The sequence below is a fragment of the Sarcophilus harrisii genome, chromosome 4, assembly GCF_902635505.1.
Source record: "Sarcophilus harrisii chromosome 4, mSarHar1.11, whole genome shotgun sequence".
NCBI lineage: Eukaryota > Metazoa > Chordata > Mammalia > Dasyuromorphia > Dasyuridae > Sarcophilus > Sarcophilus harrisii.
In genome coordinates, this window is record NC_045429.1 from 328,372,582 (window position 1) to 328,391,695 (window position 19,114).

Consider the following 19,114-nt stretch of genomic DNA (forward strand, 5'->3'; position numbering starts at 1 on the left):
TCTGGGACCAACGGGACAGGGGCTGGGACCCCCCCACTCTCACCTGAGAGACCTTCCTCGAAGGGCCACTGAGGCTGGGGAGGGAGAGACCAGCGCTCATCCCCTTTAGCCATGTGGCCCGCTGAAACTGACCCCAGCGGCCGGAGCCAGTGGCTGAGGATGGGCCAGAGAAAGGGGGCACAGCGGGACCAATGTGCGGGAAGAAAGAAGCTACTCGGAGGGGAGCGGCAGCCACCCATGATCAATTCCCCTTTCCACCTCCCTCCTGCAGGAATCACACATCCACTCGTTCTCCCTGCAAAGTGGGTCATTGCTGAATTGCTCCAAGACCTGGTGGCTCTGCCATGGAGGGGGGTCCAGCTGCCCTTCCCTTGGCTTTCTACCTCAGTCACTTCTTATGTTGCCCAGCTTTTCATCAACCCACATGAGTCTTCTTGGTCTCTTAGTGACCCCTGCTCAACTTTTGTACCAGCACCCCCTTACCCTGACTCTATAAGCTCCTTGCTTCTCCCTACTCAAGGTGCCGCCTACCCTATTCTCCAGGAATCCCTCCCTGATGGCGTCCATCCAATAATAATAATTAATTGTAATAATAGACATAGTGACTGGACTTCTAATATAATTTGTATACTTTTAAGGAAATTGTTTAGGATGTTGTTCAATCATGTCCAAGCTCTTTGTGACCCCATTCTGGCATTTTCTTGGCAAAGGTATTGGAGTGGTTTGCCATTTCCTTCTCCAGCTCATTTTACAGATGAAGAAACTGAGGCAAAGAGGGTTAAATGACTTGTCCAAGGTCAGACTACTAATAACTATCCAAAGCTAGATTTGAAATTAGTTTTTCTAACTCCAGGCCTCAGTGCTCTATCCATTATACCACCTCAAAACTGCTCTAGTTCCACACTTTTTCTGTTGTCTTAGACAACTCCTGAGCAGTTAAATGTTTTACAATACAACCAATAGGATTAAAAAGAAGGCTTGAATGCATGTCCTTCTGACTTCTTTGCCTGCTCTCTAACCCCTAAGCCTCCTTTGCCTCTCTGATAGTAACTGACATATAATAGTGGCTTATATTATCTCATTTATCTCCAACAATCCTGAGGTAGATACTATTATTATTTTCATTTTAGAGATAAGAGGCTGAATGAAATATACATTATTTCATAGTATAGAACACTTATAGAGTTATATAAAAGTCTCATCGTTGTTGAGTAGTAAATGGCTGGGACAACATGGCAGAGGGGATACAGAGCTGTCCTTGGTATCCACAAGCATGAGTACCAGTCTCATCTCTGATACTAATTTGTGCCTATGGACAACATCCCAGTGCCTCAAAGTCACTCTCTAAAAAACAAGTTGCAGAAAAAGGTGATCATCTGCTTTTGGAGAGTTTCCTCACTGGGAATTCCCTTCATTAATGAAATCACAGGTCCAGGACTATCTCATACAAGTGTTGTGCTGTCTTTCTATTAAGTCTTCCCCCGTATCAGTACTGACTCAATATCTCCATGAATAGATCCCACTAGCCTCCTCTTAGACAAAGCCAGAAGCCCTAGATTTGAGTCCCAGACCTGAGCTTCACCTTTCCCCTGCATAAAATAGAAGTTGTGATAATTAGCCTTATGCCATCTCCTTCGTAAGGCTATCATGAAGATATAAACCTAAGCTACTTGTGCTTAACTTGATCCAAGATGCTTAGCTTTAGGTTCTCTCCAAAGAGCCATCTGATATCTCCCATTCTGCAAAGGGAAAACACAGAACAAACAGATAGGAAATGGTTCCTATCCCTTCTTCTAATATCCAGCAACCCAGAATTCTGGTTTTCCCAGAATTTCCAACTGCTGATTTCTTTGATTTGGGTAATTTGGTTAAAATTTGGTTACGAAGTTCTGGCTGAGGCAACAGGTATTTCACCTGCTTTCCAACTCTGTCATCTTTGGTTTGTGATAGGAATAAGAATGACAGTGGGATAGAGTGGAGAAATAACTTAATTTGAGAGGGGACCTGAGCCCTTAGATCCCAATTGGTTTGGCTCTTGAGCTGGGATGTGAAAGACCTGTCTTTTATTTTTAATTTAATAGCCTTTTATTTACAGGTTATATGTACGGGTAACTTTACAGCATTGACAATTGCCAAACCTCTTGTTCCAAGAAAGACTTGTCTTCTTCAGGGTCATTGAAAGTAGGAGGCTTGATAATATTTTCGCCTTTTTGTTGTTTGCTTATTTTTTTTTCTTTCTCATCTTTTTTCCCTTTTGAGCTGATTTTTCTTGCCCAGCATGACAAATATGGAAATATGTCTAGAAGAATTGCACATGTTTAACCTACATCAGATTGCTTGCTGTCTTGGGAAGGGTGGGGGAGAAGGGAGAAAAATTTCAAACACAAGATTTTGTAAAGGTGAATGTTGAAAATATGTTTGCATGTATTTGGAAAAAAGAAAATAGGAGGCATGGAGACAGGCCATTCTTCTCTCTGTGCCAGCTAGAGACTGGGACCCAACTACAGAGCCAGACATAAAGTCACAAGCATCAAGCACTAGGTTAGCACAGTTGAGTCTTTCACCTTCACCTCTTCTTCAGACCTCAAACAAGGTGAGGGACAGGAAGGATGGAATAGGGAGGGAAGTCATTTCATGCTCCCTCAGGAGACTCAGGCCATAGCTAAGAGGGTGGTAGCAGCATCTGGCTCGTGACAGGCAGTTTTCCTTACCCAGCTCTATTTCAGTCCCAGGAGAGGTGAGAAGGCGTTTTCCCAGGAGCTGACATCAGTGCTGTGTATGTGTGTGTGTGTGTGTATTTGGAGGGTATGGTTGAAGGGAGTGGGAAAGGGTGCAATGGGTGTGACTCCTTTTCCCCCTATCATACAGCTTATGATCTGATTATGAGGCAGGGCTTGAAAAAACTGACTTTTTTTTGGAGTTATCTGTGGAGAAGCCCTTTGGATATCCATGGAGATTACAAACTGATAAAGGAAGGGGACTATCAAACTCCTACCAGATCTCTTCCCACTCTTCCTTCCATCAGCTCTTCTTCCTTCCATAGAAGTTGAAATCCCAATGAGTCAATGGAATCCCTCTGACTAGGAGGAAGAAAGGTTAATAGGATATTCCCAGGAAGAAGGAAATCTTCATTTATCACCACATTAATAATAACCACAGTGAAACTAACAATAATTTTTACATACAACTAGTATTTTTCAGGATTATTTAGTTTTTTTACACAGCTTTTCTTTAATTTGATCAGCACAACAACTTTGTAACATTGGGTATTATCATTGTCCCCATTTTACAGAGGAGGAAAGTTAAATCTGGCAAGATCACATTGTAGGATCATAGAATTGAGAACTGGAAGAGACCTTTGTGGCCATTGAATTGAATCTTTATTTTATGGGAGATGAAACCCAAAATTAAGAGAATGTCTAAAATGGATCCTTTGACAATAGTCTTAATAAAGTTCTTAAAATAAAAGTTCTTAAAAGCATAAAAACAAATACATAGAATTCCCAAGGAAACCAATTATATTGCAATAGTCATCAGAATAGTAAAAAAAAATTAATGAACCTCAATTTAAGAATTCTTGCTTTAAGTTCAAACAGATGATCACAGCTAGAATTTGAGCCTAGGTTTTATGGAGCCATGCCAGATACAGGGCAGACTACTTTCCTTGTCTCCTAGAATCACAAAGCCTCTGAATTGAAGATGTCTCTGAAGCTATCTGTCCATCCTATAACAACTTAAGGATCTCTTCTATAAGATCCCAGATGAGTAATCATTGAGACTAGATGAGGATCTTCAGCATCATCACCTCCTTAGGTATCTCATTTCATTTGAAGGACAACCTTACTTGTTAATTCAATTTAACAGGCCTTTATTAAGCACCTATGATGCAAAAGATACTGTGATTTGTGAGTCCCTTCTCTCAAAAAAAAATTAGATTCTATGGAGAAGAAATAAAGACAGAGTGACCGCACAGTAATTTTGAAAGGGCAAAGCACAGACATCTGGATGGATCAGGAGGTGGAAGCTGAGATCTGCTTTGAAGGAAATGTCAGTGATAAATTGAAAGTCCATTGCAGATATAGGGAACTACCTCTGGAAGGACCCAGAGTGAGAGTTGGAATATTGCATAAAGGAACACCTAGCAAGCAAGTCTGATTGGAAAGAGGTAATGTAAAATATGACTGAGCAGTTAGTTGGCACCATGGATAGAGTATTGCATCTGGAATCAGGAAGATCATCCTCATGAGTTCGAATCCAGCCTCAGACTCTTATTAGCTATGTGATCCTGGGAAAGTCACAATCCTGTTTTTTATCATTTTCCTTATTTGTAAAATGAATTGGAGAAGGAAAGAGCAAACTGCTCTAGTATCTTTGCCAAGAAAATTCTAAATGGGATCACAAAGAGTTGGACACAACTGAAAAACAACAATAATATAAGATGGAAAAGGAAAATAGGCGCCATACTATGGACGACTTTACATGTGTCACTGAGAATTTTGTATTTTATCCTATAGGCATTAGGGTAGTCACAGAAGGTTTTTAAATATGGAAATAATTTGGTATGTATTTTTAATTTTACTTTTATTTTCATTGCATGTGTTTTATGAATATCAATTTAGTAGCTCTAGGGAGGATGGATTACAGAGAAGAGTCTAGAAACATGGAGACTATGTGGCTATTATTGTACTACTGAGTAAGGTGATGAGGACACTGAATTAGGTTAGAAGCTTGTGTGAGTGATGAGAAAGAAATGGATGCAAGAAATGAAAAAATAGAATGGACAAAATTTGACAACTAATAGAATATGGAGGTACAGAATGAGAAGTAGGGAGGGAAAGTGAAAAATCAAAGTAGACTCCAAGGCTATGAATGCGACTAAAAGTTGGGTGGAGGAATAAACTTTGGGGGAAAATGTGAAGTCCTTTTAGCTATGTCATTTGGGATATCTCCAAGATATCCAGGTGGAGCTGTCCAACAAGTAGTTGATAATGAAAGACTGGAGTTTAGAAGAAAGACTGCTATTTGGTTATTGTTCAGTCATGTTTCACTCTTTGTGATCCTCTGTGATATATTGTTGTTATTCAGTCCTGTCTGACTCTTTCTGACCTCTATCATTTTCTTGTCAGAGATACTGGAGTCATTTGCCATTTCCTTCTCCAGCCCATTTTACAGATGAAGAAACTGAGGCAAACAGAGTAAAAAGACGTGCCTACAACCACACAGCTAATAAGTGTCTGAGGCTGGAATTGAACTTGTGAAGATGAGCCTGATTGCACATCCAGAGTTCTATTTGTGGCATCATCTAGCTGACCTAAGAGAAAGAACATGGCTAGATATAAAGATTTCAGAATGATCACCTAGAGATGATAATTGAAGCCATGGGAGCAGATGGGGCCACCAAGGGAGAAAGTCTAGTGAGAGAAGGGAAAAAGAACCAAGACCACGTTGGGGAGGCAGGGATAGAATTTGGGATTTAAAACTTTTAAAAAATATTTTAAAATTGTTTTTAATAAGTAGAGCCAAATCTTGATCAGATTCTAGCACAAAAGAGGAGAAAATGGCAAGAGGGGAAGTAGAAGGGATTAAGATATAAAGAAGGGGAGGAGAATTGTAAATCAAAACAATCCAATACCCAGCCAACTGGCAAAAGTTATAAAAGATGAGAAATGACAATGTTGGAGAAGTTATAGAAAATCAAGTACACTGCATTTTTGGTGGAGTTATGAGGTATAATACTTCTGGAAAGCAATATAGAATTATGTAAATAAAATGACTAGAATGTCCATATCCTTCTGACCCAAACATTTGTTGTTAGACATGTATCCCAAGGAGGTTATTGATAAAAATAAAAGGGTTCGTATATACCAAAATATTTATAGCAAAGAAAGAATTCATGATGGTTGGGCTCTATTTTTGCAGTAAAACATAAGGCAAGGTCTTCTGTGGAGATGGTAAAGAGAGGGATAATGTTGGGAGATTGAGTTCTTCAGTTGTTTCAGTTGTGTCTAACTCTTTAAAATTTAGTTTAACTTTTTAAAAACATATTTCCATTAGTCATATTCTGAAAGAAGAATCAGAACAAAAGGGGAAAACTATGAGAAAGAAAAAACAAACAAAAAGTTAAAGTAATATGCTTCGATATGCCTTCAGACTCCATAGATCTTTCTCTGGATGTGGATAGTATTTTCTATTATGAGTTTCTTGGAATTGTCTTGGATCATTGCATTGCTGAAGAGACCTAAATCTATCAAAATTGATTATCACATAATGTTACTGTTACAATATACAAAACTCTCCTGGTTCTGCTCATTTCATTTAACATCAGTTAATGAAAGTTTCAAGTTTTTCCGCTTATCATTTCTTATAGAAATTTCATTATATTTATATACTATAACTTCTTCAGTCATTCCCCAATTGATGGGCTTCCCCTAGATTTCCATTGCTTTGCCAGCACAAAATATGTCTAGCTTTTCATGATGTTAGTTGGGGTTTTCTTGACAATGATTTTGGAGTGGTTTGCTATTTCCTTCTCTAGCTCATTTTACACAAACAGGGTTAATGTTTTATCCAGGATCACACAGATAAATAGAGAGTGTTCAGACCAGATTTGAACTAATAAAGATGTATCTCCTTGACTTCAAATCTGGCATTCTATCCACCATCCCACCTAACTGCCCCCTGAAAAATCATTTAGGAAAGAGTAAAAAGGATTGCTTTGATGGAATGAGGGCCCATCTGTGATTGGATAAGAGAAATTGCAGGGGATCTAGTCAGCATGTTTGCATGGCTTCCTCTACCACATGAGTAGGAATAAAGCAGGTAGCTGGTGAATATAATACAAGTTTGGGTCTGAGCAGGGATGATCAATGCAAAGATTAAAGAGCAGAGATCAGTGCAGTGTTCAACTATGTGACTATAGGAGTGAAATTGGAAAAAGACAATAGTAAGGGGTGGATGGCCTAGAGATAATAATGATAGGTTTAAAAATAATCAGGCAGCTTTCCCAATAAATATTGTGATCTCTTGATCAAATCTAATCACCACTGAAAATCCTCTGACACTGTTAATCACATCCTTCCCCTTGATAATCTCTTTCTATATTTTTATTCTCTCTTGCTCCTAATTGACCCACTCAATCTACTTTGCTGAATCTTCATTCAGATCACATCTGCTAAACTTGGGGGCATCTACTGGGTCTGTATCTCAAAGAGATCATAAAAGAGGGAAAAGGAGCCATCTATGCATATTTGTAGCAGCTCTTTTTGTCGTGGCAAAGAATTGGAAATTGAGTGAATATCCATCAGTTGTGGAATGGCCAAATAAGTTATGGCATATGGAATATTATTGTTCTACAAGAAATGATCAGCAGAATGATTTTAGAGAGGCCTGGAGATACTTATATGAGCTGATGCTAAATGAAGTGAGTAGAACCAAGAGAACATTGTACATAATAACAAAAAGATTATGTGATGATCAACTGGATGGACTTGGCACTTTTCAGCAATTCAATGATCCAAGGCAATTCCAATAGACTTTGGATGGAAAATGTCATCTATATTGATAGAGTAAGCTTTGGAGCTTAAATGAAGATTGAAGTATATTATTTTCACCTTTTTTTTTGTTTGCTTTGTTGTGTGGTTTTTTCCTCATAGTTTTTCCCTTTTGTTCTGATTGTTCTTCTCCAATACAACTCATATGGAAATATATTAAAAATGAATGTACACAGGGGTAGTTGTTGCAGTTTTTAGAGCACCAGCCCTGAAGTCAGGAGGACCTGAGTTCAAATCTGGTCTCAAACACTTAACACTTCCTGGCTGTGTGACCCTGGGCAAGTCACTTAATTCCAGTTGCCTCAGGAAAAAAAAAAGTACACATATAACCAAAAATTAAATTAAAATTTAAAAACATGAATGTATTACAGGGCAAGCTCTTTAGTTTGCTTTTGTTCTTCCTCCTACACTATTTTGTTTGATGATCTTAGCTCCCATAGTTTCAATTATCCTCTCTATATAGATGATTCTGAGATATATTTATTCAGTCCTAATCTTCTGACCATCAATTTCACAGCTCCAACTGCTTTGGCATCTTGAACTGGATGTACTACAGACATGTTAAACTCAGAGAGTCAAAACTGAACTCATTATCTTTCTCCCTAAGCCCTTCTTCCTAATTATCTTATTGCCATATAGGGTATCACCATCCTCTATCATCCAGGCTGGAAAACTAGGTGACAACATCAACTATTCCCTCTCACTCTCAAAATCCAATGTTACTGAGTTCTGTTGATTCTACCTTCATAACTTCTCTATATTCTCTTCTTTTTTCCCCCCTTTCTTCCCTCCTTCTCCCTTCCCTCCCTCTTCCTCTATGTCTGTTTGTGTCTGTCTCTGTCTTTCTCTGTGTCTTTGTCTCTTTATATGCATAAACCCCTTCTCTCCCCTGACAACCCCTACATGCCTTGACTCCTGCAATAGCTTTTGGTTGATCTTTCTTCCTCAAGTCGCTTTTGGAGGAAGGAAAATTACTGAAGAAAATAACTCCTTAAATAGTAAAATTGGCCAAATGGAAAAGGAAGTACAAAAGCTCACTGAAGAAAATAATTCCTTAAAAATTAGAATAAGGCAAGTGGAAGTTGATGACTATGAAACAGCAAGAAAATAACAAAACAAAATCAAAAGAATGAAAAGATAGAAGAAAATCAATGTCACTGGAAAAACAATTGACCTGAAAAATAGATTAAGATAATTTAAGAATTATTGAACTACCTGAAAGTCATGAAAACTGTCCTGATATCCTAGAACCAGAGGGTCAAATAGAAATTGAAAGACTCCGTTGATCACCTCCTTAAAGAGATCGCAAAATGAAAACTCCTACAAAAGTTATAGTCAAATTCTAGACCTCCCAGGTCAAGGAGAAAGTATTGCAAGCAGCCAAAAAGAAACAATACAAATATTGTGGAGCCACAGTGAGTATGACACAAGATTTAGCAGTTTCTACATTAAAGGATTAGAGGGTTTAGAATGAGATATTCCTTAGGACAAAAGAGCTAGCAATGCAATCAATAATCATCTAAGCAGTAAAACTGAGTATAAGCCTTCAAAGGGAAAGTGGATATTTAATGAAATTGATAAATTTCAAGCATTTCTGATGAAAAAACCAGAGCTGAAAAGAAAATTTGACTTTCAAATAGAAGACTCAAGAGAAGCATTAAAAGCTTAAACAGGAAAGAGAAATCAGGGATTCAGTGAAGTTAAACTGTTTTATATTCCTACATGGGAAAATGATACTTGTAACTCTTAAGAACTAATATTGTTAGGGCAGTTAGGAAGAATATGTAAAGACAAAGGGCAGAGGTGTGAGTTAACTATGATGGGATAATAATTAAAAATAAAAATATAAGATGAGAAAGAGGGATGCATGGGAGAATGGGGAAGGAAGAGAATAGGGTAAATTATCATATAAAAGAGGTACAAGATTTTACTATAGAGGGAAAGATGGTGAAGGGGAGTATACACCACTTAAGAATTACTCTCATCACAATTGGCTCAAAGAAGGAATAAACATACTCTTAGTTGAGTATAGAATTCTATCTTACCGTACTGAGAAGTAAGAGGGGAATAAGAGAAGGGGGGTGCTGCTAGAAGGGAGGGTAGATTGGGAAGGAAGCTATCAGAAACAAAACACTTTTGAAGAGGGACATGGTGAAAGGAGAAAAAGAAAAGTATAAATGGGGGGAAATAGAATAGAAGGAAAAATACATAATCATAACTGAAAAAGTTTTTACAGCAAGCTTTTCTGATAAAGACTTCATTTCTCAAATATATAGAGAACTGAATTGAATTTATAAGAATACAAGTCATTACTCAGTTGATTAAAAAAATTGATAAATTTGTCAAAGGATATGAAGTTTTTAGAAGAAGAAATCAGGTATGTATAGTTATATTTAAAAATGCTGTAACTTCCATCATTAAGGAAATGCAAGTTAAAACAATTCTGACGTACCACCTCATACCTACCACATTGGCCAACAGGACAATAAAGGAAATTGACAATTGTTGGAGGAAATGTAGAAAAATTGGGACACTAAAGCATTGTTCATGGAATTGTGCTGGTCCAATCATTCTGGAGAGCAATCAAACTTTGCCCAAAGGGCTATAAAACTGTGTATACGCTTTGACCCAGCAATAGCGCTGCTAGGTCTATATACTTAAGAGATTAAAAAAAAAGTAAAAGGACCTACATGTAGAAAAATATTTATATCAGCTCTTTTTGGAGTGACAAAGAATTGAAAATTTAGGTAAAATTTATTTGTGTATGTATGTGCATGCATACACATGTATATAACCACAGATGTATAATAATTTATACATTATTTGATATAATTATCAAATTACTTACCTTTACAATGTGAAGTGATGATGAGGGATTGAGAGAATTTGGAACTCAAAATTTAAAAAATCCAAATGTTAAAAATTGTTTTTACATGTAATTAAAAAATATAGAACAAATAAAATAAATTCCAGTGGCTCCCTATTACTTCCATGATCAAACATACAACCTTCTGTTTGGCATTCAAAGTCCTTCATAACCTGCCCTCTTCTATATTTCCAGTCATATCTTACTTACTCAATGCAAATATTCAATGTTCCTCACCAAAATACTCCCATCTCCTAACTCCAGGTGTTTTCCCTGGCTGTCCCCAATGTCTAGAGTTCTCTCTCTCCCCTTATTTCTGTTTCCTAGTTTACCTAGACTCCTTCAAGTACCAGCAAAATCCCCATCTTTGACAAGAAACATTTGCTGAAACCCTTTAATGCTAGTACCTTTTTTGAACAATTTTCCTCATCTTATGGCTTTTTTATATACATAGCTATTTGCATATTATCTTCCCCAGTAGATTGAGTTTCTTAAAGGCAGGGAGTTTCTTTCTTTGTAATCCCAGGGTTTATTAAAGTATCTTGCACATAAGTGTTTAAATACTTGTTGATTGATTGTCTGATCCTACAGAAGTAAAGCAAGGATGATCCCTTTCCCTTTTTATTATCTGACATGGTCTTAGAAATGCTAACAATAGTGATATGATAAGAGAAGGCAATTAAAGGTATAAGCAGGCAAAGGGGAGAAAAACAACTATTCCTATTTGTTGATGATATGATGGTTTACTTTGAAGATTCCAGAGAATCACAAAGAAATTGAGACAATATCAATAAAATAGGATATAAAATGAACCAACAAAAATCAACCAGATTTTTATGTAGTATAAATGAAATACAGGAAGAAGGGATAGAAAGAGAAATTCTATTTAAATTAACAAAATGGGTAAAATATCTGAGAGATGAATCTACAGAAGCATCCTCAAGAGTTATTTGGATACAATGGCAAAATGCTCTTTTAAAAAATCATGACTTAAATATAATGGAGACTGGCTAAAGAAGGCCCAGTTCTGAGTGAATACATGATAGGTTGTTACAACCCACATGATTATAAACCTTCTGGAAGTATGTGGTTATGTACAGTACCAAAGGTTTTGCTCCTGAGTAGTGAAGAAGAGCCTTTTGATTGGCTGTTGAGCTGCAATTAAGCTGCAATTAATAAATGGGCATGGACTGATCAAATGTCTCTGAGTGGGAAAAGTTTAAGAAGTTCTGCCTTAGGGTTTTAAGCCCTAGAGTTTTAAAAGAGAGATATGACACAATTCATTTGGAAGAATAAAAAAAATCTAGAATCTTAAGAAACAATGAAAAAAAAGAATAAAAAGGAATATTACTTTCGGAATTCAAACTATATTATAGTATAGAATAGTAATCACAATTTTTAAAAATTTATGCAGCATATTACATTTATAATTTTACTAATGTTGAACCAATACTGCATTTTTCAGTATGGTCATAGTGCATAATATTTTTGCATGGTGTTGTAACCTCTTTGTTAATATTTTGTTCCACTTTTTTGGATTAATAGTCTTTTAGACTTTTTCTCTCCTTGGTTTAGATATCAGGACTCCATACAGCTTCAGAAAGATTTGATAGAATCTCTTATTTTGCTATTTTGATCAATAGTGTGAAATTAATTGGTTTCTAGTATTTGGTAGAGATTACTTACAAATCTATGTAAGAGAATCCCTTTGGGAGTTTTCTTATCCTTCATTCAATTCCTTTTCCTGAGATGTGTTATTTAAATCCTTTATTTTTTGTTCTGTTCATACTTAGGACAAATGGTACCACAAGGGTGATCTCTTGACTTCTGAAACATCATAAATGAGGCTTACTAGGGCAGCTAGGTGATTCAGTGAATAGAATACAGGCAGGAATTCATCTTTGGGAGTTTAAATCTGGCCTCAGATACTTAGTAGTTGTGTAATCCTTGGCAAGTCATGTAACCTTGTTTGCTTTAGTTACTTATAAAATAAGCTGGAGAAAGGAATCTAATATCTTTGCCAAAAAAAACCCATACTCAAATGGTGTCACAATTTGGTGCAACTGAAACAAGTGAACAATAAAACAGTCTCATCTTCAGAGTCTAAAAATCTCTTTGTCTTCCTATGCTGCCTTGCTGGGTATTTTTTTTTTCCCTTGGATGTTCAATTAGGATTTGGTCTGGCAAATTTTCTAGATCTTTGTGAAATAGTAATGGGGAGAACTTGTCTATGCTACTTTCTTCTATTCCATCATCTTGGATATCCTCTAACATGGTTAATCCTCTAAAATTCCTTTAACTACTCAATTGCTTTGTAAACCCTTATAATTTGATGTGACTCCACCACTGTCATGAAATGCTTTTTCAAAATAATCTCTTCACCAGTAAATCTAATTAATTTGTCTTGTTTCTCACCTTAACTTTTTCGAAGATTTTGACTCTTTTGCCTACCCTTTACTCTTGGTTACTCTCTCCTTCCCAATACTGCTATCATGTTTCTCCCATCTTCCATTGATCCCATGGACTAATCATATATCACACCCCAGTTGTGAGAAATAGTAAGCTGCTCATTTCTTTCCTAGTGTAATTTTTCCCTCTTTTAAAAACAATAGAATAGAATAAAACTCCAATTGTAATTCCAATGACTTGAATTCTTATAAATTTGAGTCAATTCTTTAAATATTTTAGAAATGAGGCCTTTATCAGAACCTTTGAATGTAAAAAAATTTCCCAGTTTATTACTTCTCTTCTAATCTTGTCTGTATTGGTTTTGTTTGTACAAAAACTTTTTAACTTAATAAAATCAATATTATCCATTTTGCATTCCATGAGAGATATACCCTAGTTCTTCTTTGGTCACGGATTCCTTCCTTCTCCACACATAGATCTGAGAAGTAGACTATCCTTTATTTTTCTAATTTGCTTATAATATCACTCTTTATATCTAAATCATGAACCCATTTCAACCTTATATGTAGGGTGAATATAGGGTGTTAGAGATCTGATTTTTCTTTTATAGCATGATAAATGTGGAAATATGTTCATAAGAACTGCAAATATTTAACTTATATTGGATTTTTTGCTGTCTAGGGAAGGGAGGAAGAAGGGGGAGAGGGAGAAAAATTGGGAACACAAGGTTTTGCAAGGATGAATATTGGAAAGTATCTTTGCATGTATTTTGAAAAATAAAAAGCTATTATAGAAAAGAAATATAGTACTCAGATAGTGATTTTCAGAGACTAAAGATTCCTAATTTATGTCTACTCATGTTTTCAGATCAGCTGTTTTCAATAGTAGATAACATATGCTTTTCCATTTTTTCAATTGTTTGACTTGTTCTAATATTTCTTGTTATCTCATGGAATCAATGAGTTCTGTTTACTGCATTCTATTTTTTAAGGAGTTCATTATTTGAGTAAGATTTTTCTGCCTCCTATTCAAAGCTATTTACCACCCCCTTTTTTGATTTGAGTTCTAATTTCATTTTTTATCATCTGTTTCCTTTCTTTCAGTCACAAATTGGAATCCTTGCCTCCAGACTCCCCATTTTTTCTACCTCTATGTGAAGATGGCTCTGCTCTTGAATTCTTCTGTTCCGATTAATAAATTTCTACCTGGAATCAACATTTTAGGAAGAAACCACCATTTTAGGAAGTGCCTAGACCATTCATTGTTACTTCTTTCCCAGCCCTACTCCTGAATCTTTAAACTTCTCTGTTCCCTTCCTCACTCACCTCCCATTTTTCATCTCCTTTTTATATGTCTTCCTTCATTAGAAAGCTCCTTGGAAATAGGGAATGCCTTTTTTTTTTTTTTTTTTTTTTACATTTTGGTTTGTTTTGGATTCCCAAAACTTAGTATAGTTCTTGGAATATAATAACTGTTCTTTCTATTCTCTCTCTGTCTCTCCCTCCTCCCCAAGACATTTATTTTTCTTAGTCATTTCTTGTACTTACTTTTCTTCTTGGTTTATCTCAATCAACAATATTCACTGTCCCTTGGTTTTGCCATACCTTCCCTTTCTTCCCCAATATGTTTGGCCAGCACCATTGGGTTCTTGTTCCCTTAGAGCATCCATGGTCAGAGCCTTGGAAGTCTTGGTTCTCTTTATCTGAACTTGTCCTGGCTTCCCTAGGGAGACCCCTCTGCCTGTGCCCATAGGCTTCTGGCCATTCTGGGGGGATGAATGGGGGTATTTACTATTGTTTTTCTTTTGAGCTCCTGATCCTTATTTGATTTGGAACATTTTTTAGATTTTTCTAGAGAGTCTGACTCCTTTGTGACATCTCATATCACCATCTTAATTGGAAGTCCTTCTCACATATTCTTAAAAAACTTCACTTGATCTTGCCATCTCATCAAGCTCCAAAAACTATTAGAATAGTCTACATTCACTTCTTAACCCCTTATATTGTGACTTCTGACCCCACCACTATCCTGAAAGGCTTTCCTAAAATAATCTCTTAATCAGTAAGTCGAATGGCCTTGTCTTGTTGCTCATTTTCTTCAGTTTCCTTGAAGCTTTTGACTATCTTGCCCAACCTCTTCTCCTGGAGGCTCTCTCTTTCCTTGGTACCCAACCCTGTTTTGTTTTCCCTGATCTCTTAGATCATTCCTTCTGTTTCCTTTATAGCAGCAGCAGCATCCATTTCTCATGTTATTAAGCTCCTTTCCTTCTTTATGGTCCTCCTTGTCAATCTCATTTCCTTCTGTGGATTAAATTATCATCAATTATTATTATGGAAGAATGCATAAGAATGTATGTATCAATGATATTACCACAAACAGAAATGAAGTCAGGGAGACAAGCAAATTTAATCTAAGTTCAGCATCTAGTATGCTTGGGGAGATAGTTGAAGATGGGTTACAAACTCTGAAGGAGAAACACAGAGAATAGAGCAAAGGACTGAGATCCTCAGGCTGAGGGAGATACATTAGAGTAATGTTAGTCAGGGAAATGAGTTAGATTTGAAAAGAGGAAATTGGATATAGATTAATAGAAAGAAATTGAGGATGGGAATAATGCTTCTCAGCATTTTATTGTTGAAGAAGACACTTTTATCACAACAATCCTAGGAAATAACTATTATCATTTTCATTTTACAAGCAAAGAAACCAGGCTAGTGAAGGAATTTGACCCAGGTGACAGTGGAGTTTTATGGTACAATGGAAAAAGCACTGTATTGGGAAGCATAAGATCAGGCTTCTGATTCTTCCAAATGCAATGTATGTATAGCTTTGGTCAAGCCACCTTTCTGGGCCTCAATTTTCTTGTAACATGAAACAAAAACTGGAAAGCTATTTGGCAGAAATTAGATTTAGATCTAATGCTCATATGCCAAGATAAGATCTGAATACATGACTATCTATAGCCATGGCTCTACATAGATATAGGTCATTCATATCAATAAAGAAATCAGAAGAATAGGGAAGAAGATACCTTTCACAATTATTGATAATCATATAAGATTTTAAAAGGATTATTAGAGATAAAAATGAATAGCTTTGTACAGTAAAAATGTTCTATTGATTTTTAAAATATCACTTTCATTTCTGAATATACCCCTTTTACTTGACTTAGTAAGCTTGCAGCAAAGAATTTTTTTAAAAGGAAAAAACAATGAACATGGCAATTGAGCCCAACATTATAGATAGATAGATAGAGATAGAGGTAGAGATATAACTATAACCTTTTACTTCTGGAAAAAAGAGGAAGGAGATACATTTTCTCAATTTCTAGGCCAAGTTTTTTGGACACTTTACAGTAACACGACACTAACACTTACAGTGTTCTGTTTCTCTTGTTTTTTTCTATTCATTTATACTTGCTGCAGTAATTAAGTATACATTGTTTTCCTGGGTCTACTTACTACCCTCTGCATCAGTTCATCGGAGTCTTTCCAAAGTTTTCTGAATAATTCACATTCAGTGTTTCATATAATGAAATAACATTCCACCTAGGGTCCAGTGGGGACAGTTCCTTTTCCCTCATCCTGATGTGTCCAGGTCCTAATTTGGACAGCCAGGAAGAGCAACACAGAAACTCAGAACATTTGGAAGAACTGGGAGGCACCAATTCCAATTCTTCCAGTGATGTGGAGAACCAACAGGGCTTCCTATTTGACAAAGTCCCCTGAAAATACCAAATGACTTGCCTATTTATTGTAAGAGCTCCCCTCCAAGTCTTGTTATCCATCTTGTTATTGTACTCTCAGGATTTTTAGACCTTTCTATCTATCCTGTAGTTGAACTTTCTGTATGTCTTATCTCCCTCAATTACATTGTGAAATCCTTTAGAGTATGAAGTGTCTCAACTTTTTTTCTATTAATATGAACCATATTCTAAAAAATTCTAAATCACTAAATTAGAGAAATGCAAAGTTAAAACAAAGTTGAAGATTCACTTCACACCTATACGATTGGCAAAGATAACAAAGAAAAAATACAGTTGTTGGAGGATCCGTGAGTAGAAAAGCACAATGATGTATAGGTGATAGAACTGTGAAGTGGTCTGATTTCTAAAAAGCAATTTGGAACCATACCCCAATTATCATTATACTCTGTATATCCTTTGATCCAGTAATACTGTTACTAGGCATATGGCAGCTAGGTGGTGCAGCTAATAGAATGCCAGGTGTGGAGTCAGGAAAACTTATCTTCCTGATGCCAAATCCACTCTCAGACACTTACTGGCTGTGGAACCAAGTCACTTACCTCCAATTGCCTCAAAAAAATCCAACAAGGAGTTATAAAAAGATGTAGTTTTGTATAAAATGTTTTTTCTAATTCTTTGTATTTGGAAAGAACATGTTTATAACATGTCAAATTCTTAATACTTAATATTAATTTTCAATAGTAATTAAGAGTATTATTTATTAGCTAAGTAATATTTTATATTTAAAAACCAACTAGTTGAAACCCTTAAGGGACAATGTAGCCTAGTGGATGGAGGGCTGGCCTTGAAGTCAAGAAGATGAGTTCACATACTGCTGCTGACACGTTAGTGTGTGACCATGGGCACATCAGGTAATATCTGTGTGTTCCAGGTAATTCTCTAAGACATAAATTTGTAAAACAGTTGGAGATCCGAATTCGAGTAAACTTCTTCATTGGTAGCTTCTTACACTGACAAAATCACAGGAACTCCCTCTCTACTCCCAAAAGGTCAAAGCAGAAGACAGTGTTTAGGTGGGGGAAGTATGAGTTGTAGAGAGATGGGGGGGAAGAGGGAGACAGAAGGGTCATTTAGGAATCTCACCAGTCAAATCAAAATACAATTTTTATTTGAAAAGGAAAGAAACTGAAGAACCTAGTGGTTTATATGTCATGTCCAAGGTCACAGTAAGTACCTGAACTAAACTCAGGTTCAAGTATAAGTAGAGGGATTTGTGTTGTAAAGTAGAGGACTAACTTGTCTTCAGAGACTAGAATGAAGGGAGTTACAGGAAATGGCCTATATTTTCATTAAAGGAGGTAAAGTCATTCGCTACTCGGGAACAAGTGGTACTGCAGGCGTGAAAAAGCTGGGGCAGCCAGTGAGGGCAGCGAGATAGGGACAGAAGACTAAAAACACTACATTAAAATAGAGAAGTCTGGTTGATAGTAAATAATATGATTCTGCAGCAGACCTGGGAAGGAGGGACTTGCTCTAGCACATTCAGCAGCTTGGGAATGAAATGGGGAATCATGATGCGAAGTGGCGAAATGCCTGGATTCAAGAGTATTTATGTGGCCTCAGACACTCACCAGATGTATGACTCAGGGCAAACCACTTCACTGTTTGCCTCAGTTTCCTCATCTGTAAAATGAACAAGAGAAGGAGATGGCAAACCATTCTAGGAGCTTTGCTAAGAAAATAAAGAGTTGGATATGACTGAACAAAAAGGGGAAAAGGGAATGATAGGGATGATTGAGAATTGATCAGGATTGGCAAGAGGTTAAAACCAACTAGTGGAGAACAGAATTAAAATGGTTAACTAGAGGATAAAGATTTCAAAGGAAGGAAATTGGGGCCACTGTTGGGATGATAGATTGAGCAAAGATTGGAAATCATAATTATATTTAGAAATGAGAGAGGGAGACATGGAAATACAGGATATTATGACCAGAGAGAATAATTTCTGCATTTAAGATCACAAGAATTACAGTCTTAGGCAATAATGAAATCTAAATCCCTTTGGGGTAACTGAAGTGGAGTTGGAAATGTTGGTCATGGGATTTGAGCAGATTGGTGAAATGGCAGTCAGTACAGTTGAAGGCATTAACAATGTGAATACTGAAGGATAAAGGTAAACCCTGGGATGGTAAAAAAAACAAAACAAAAAACAGTACAATGGGTATCAAATTCCTTTAGAGAGGAGGGAGAATGACCTAGAAGTGGCATCTGGATCTGGATCAAGTGGCAGGGACAGAAGGAATGAATTTCAAAAAAGTTGCCAAGTGATGGAGGTTGAGGAGTAGTCCAGGTGTGATAATCAGAAACGTCCCCAGAAAGTCACCTTTGTCATTTGTGAAGGGGGCAGATGATGAAAGAAGCTGAGAAGGGCACAGAATGGACTCCTACTCCTAGTTTGATAAAAAGTTTAGGACAGGAAGCTTCTCTTGCTGGCTGCTGCCTCTTCAATAATGATCATCCTTACCATTCTGAGTGAGAGGTCACATTTTCCCACTCTGGGAATTTTTTTTTTTTTTTTTAATA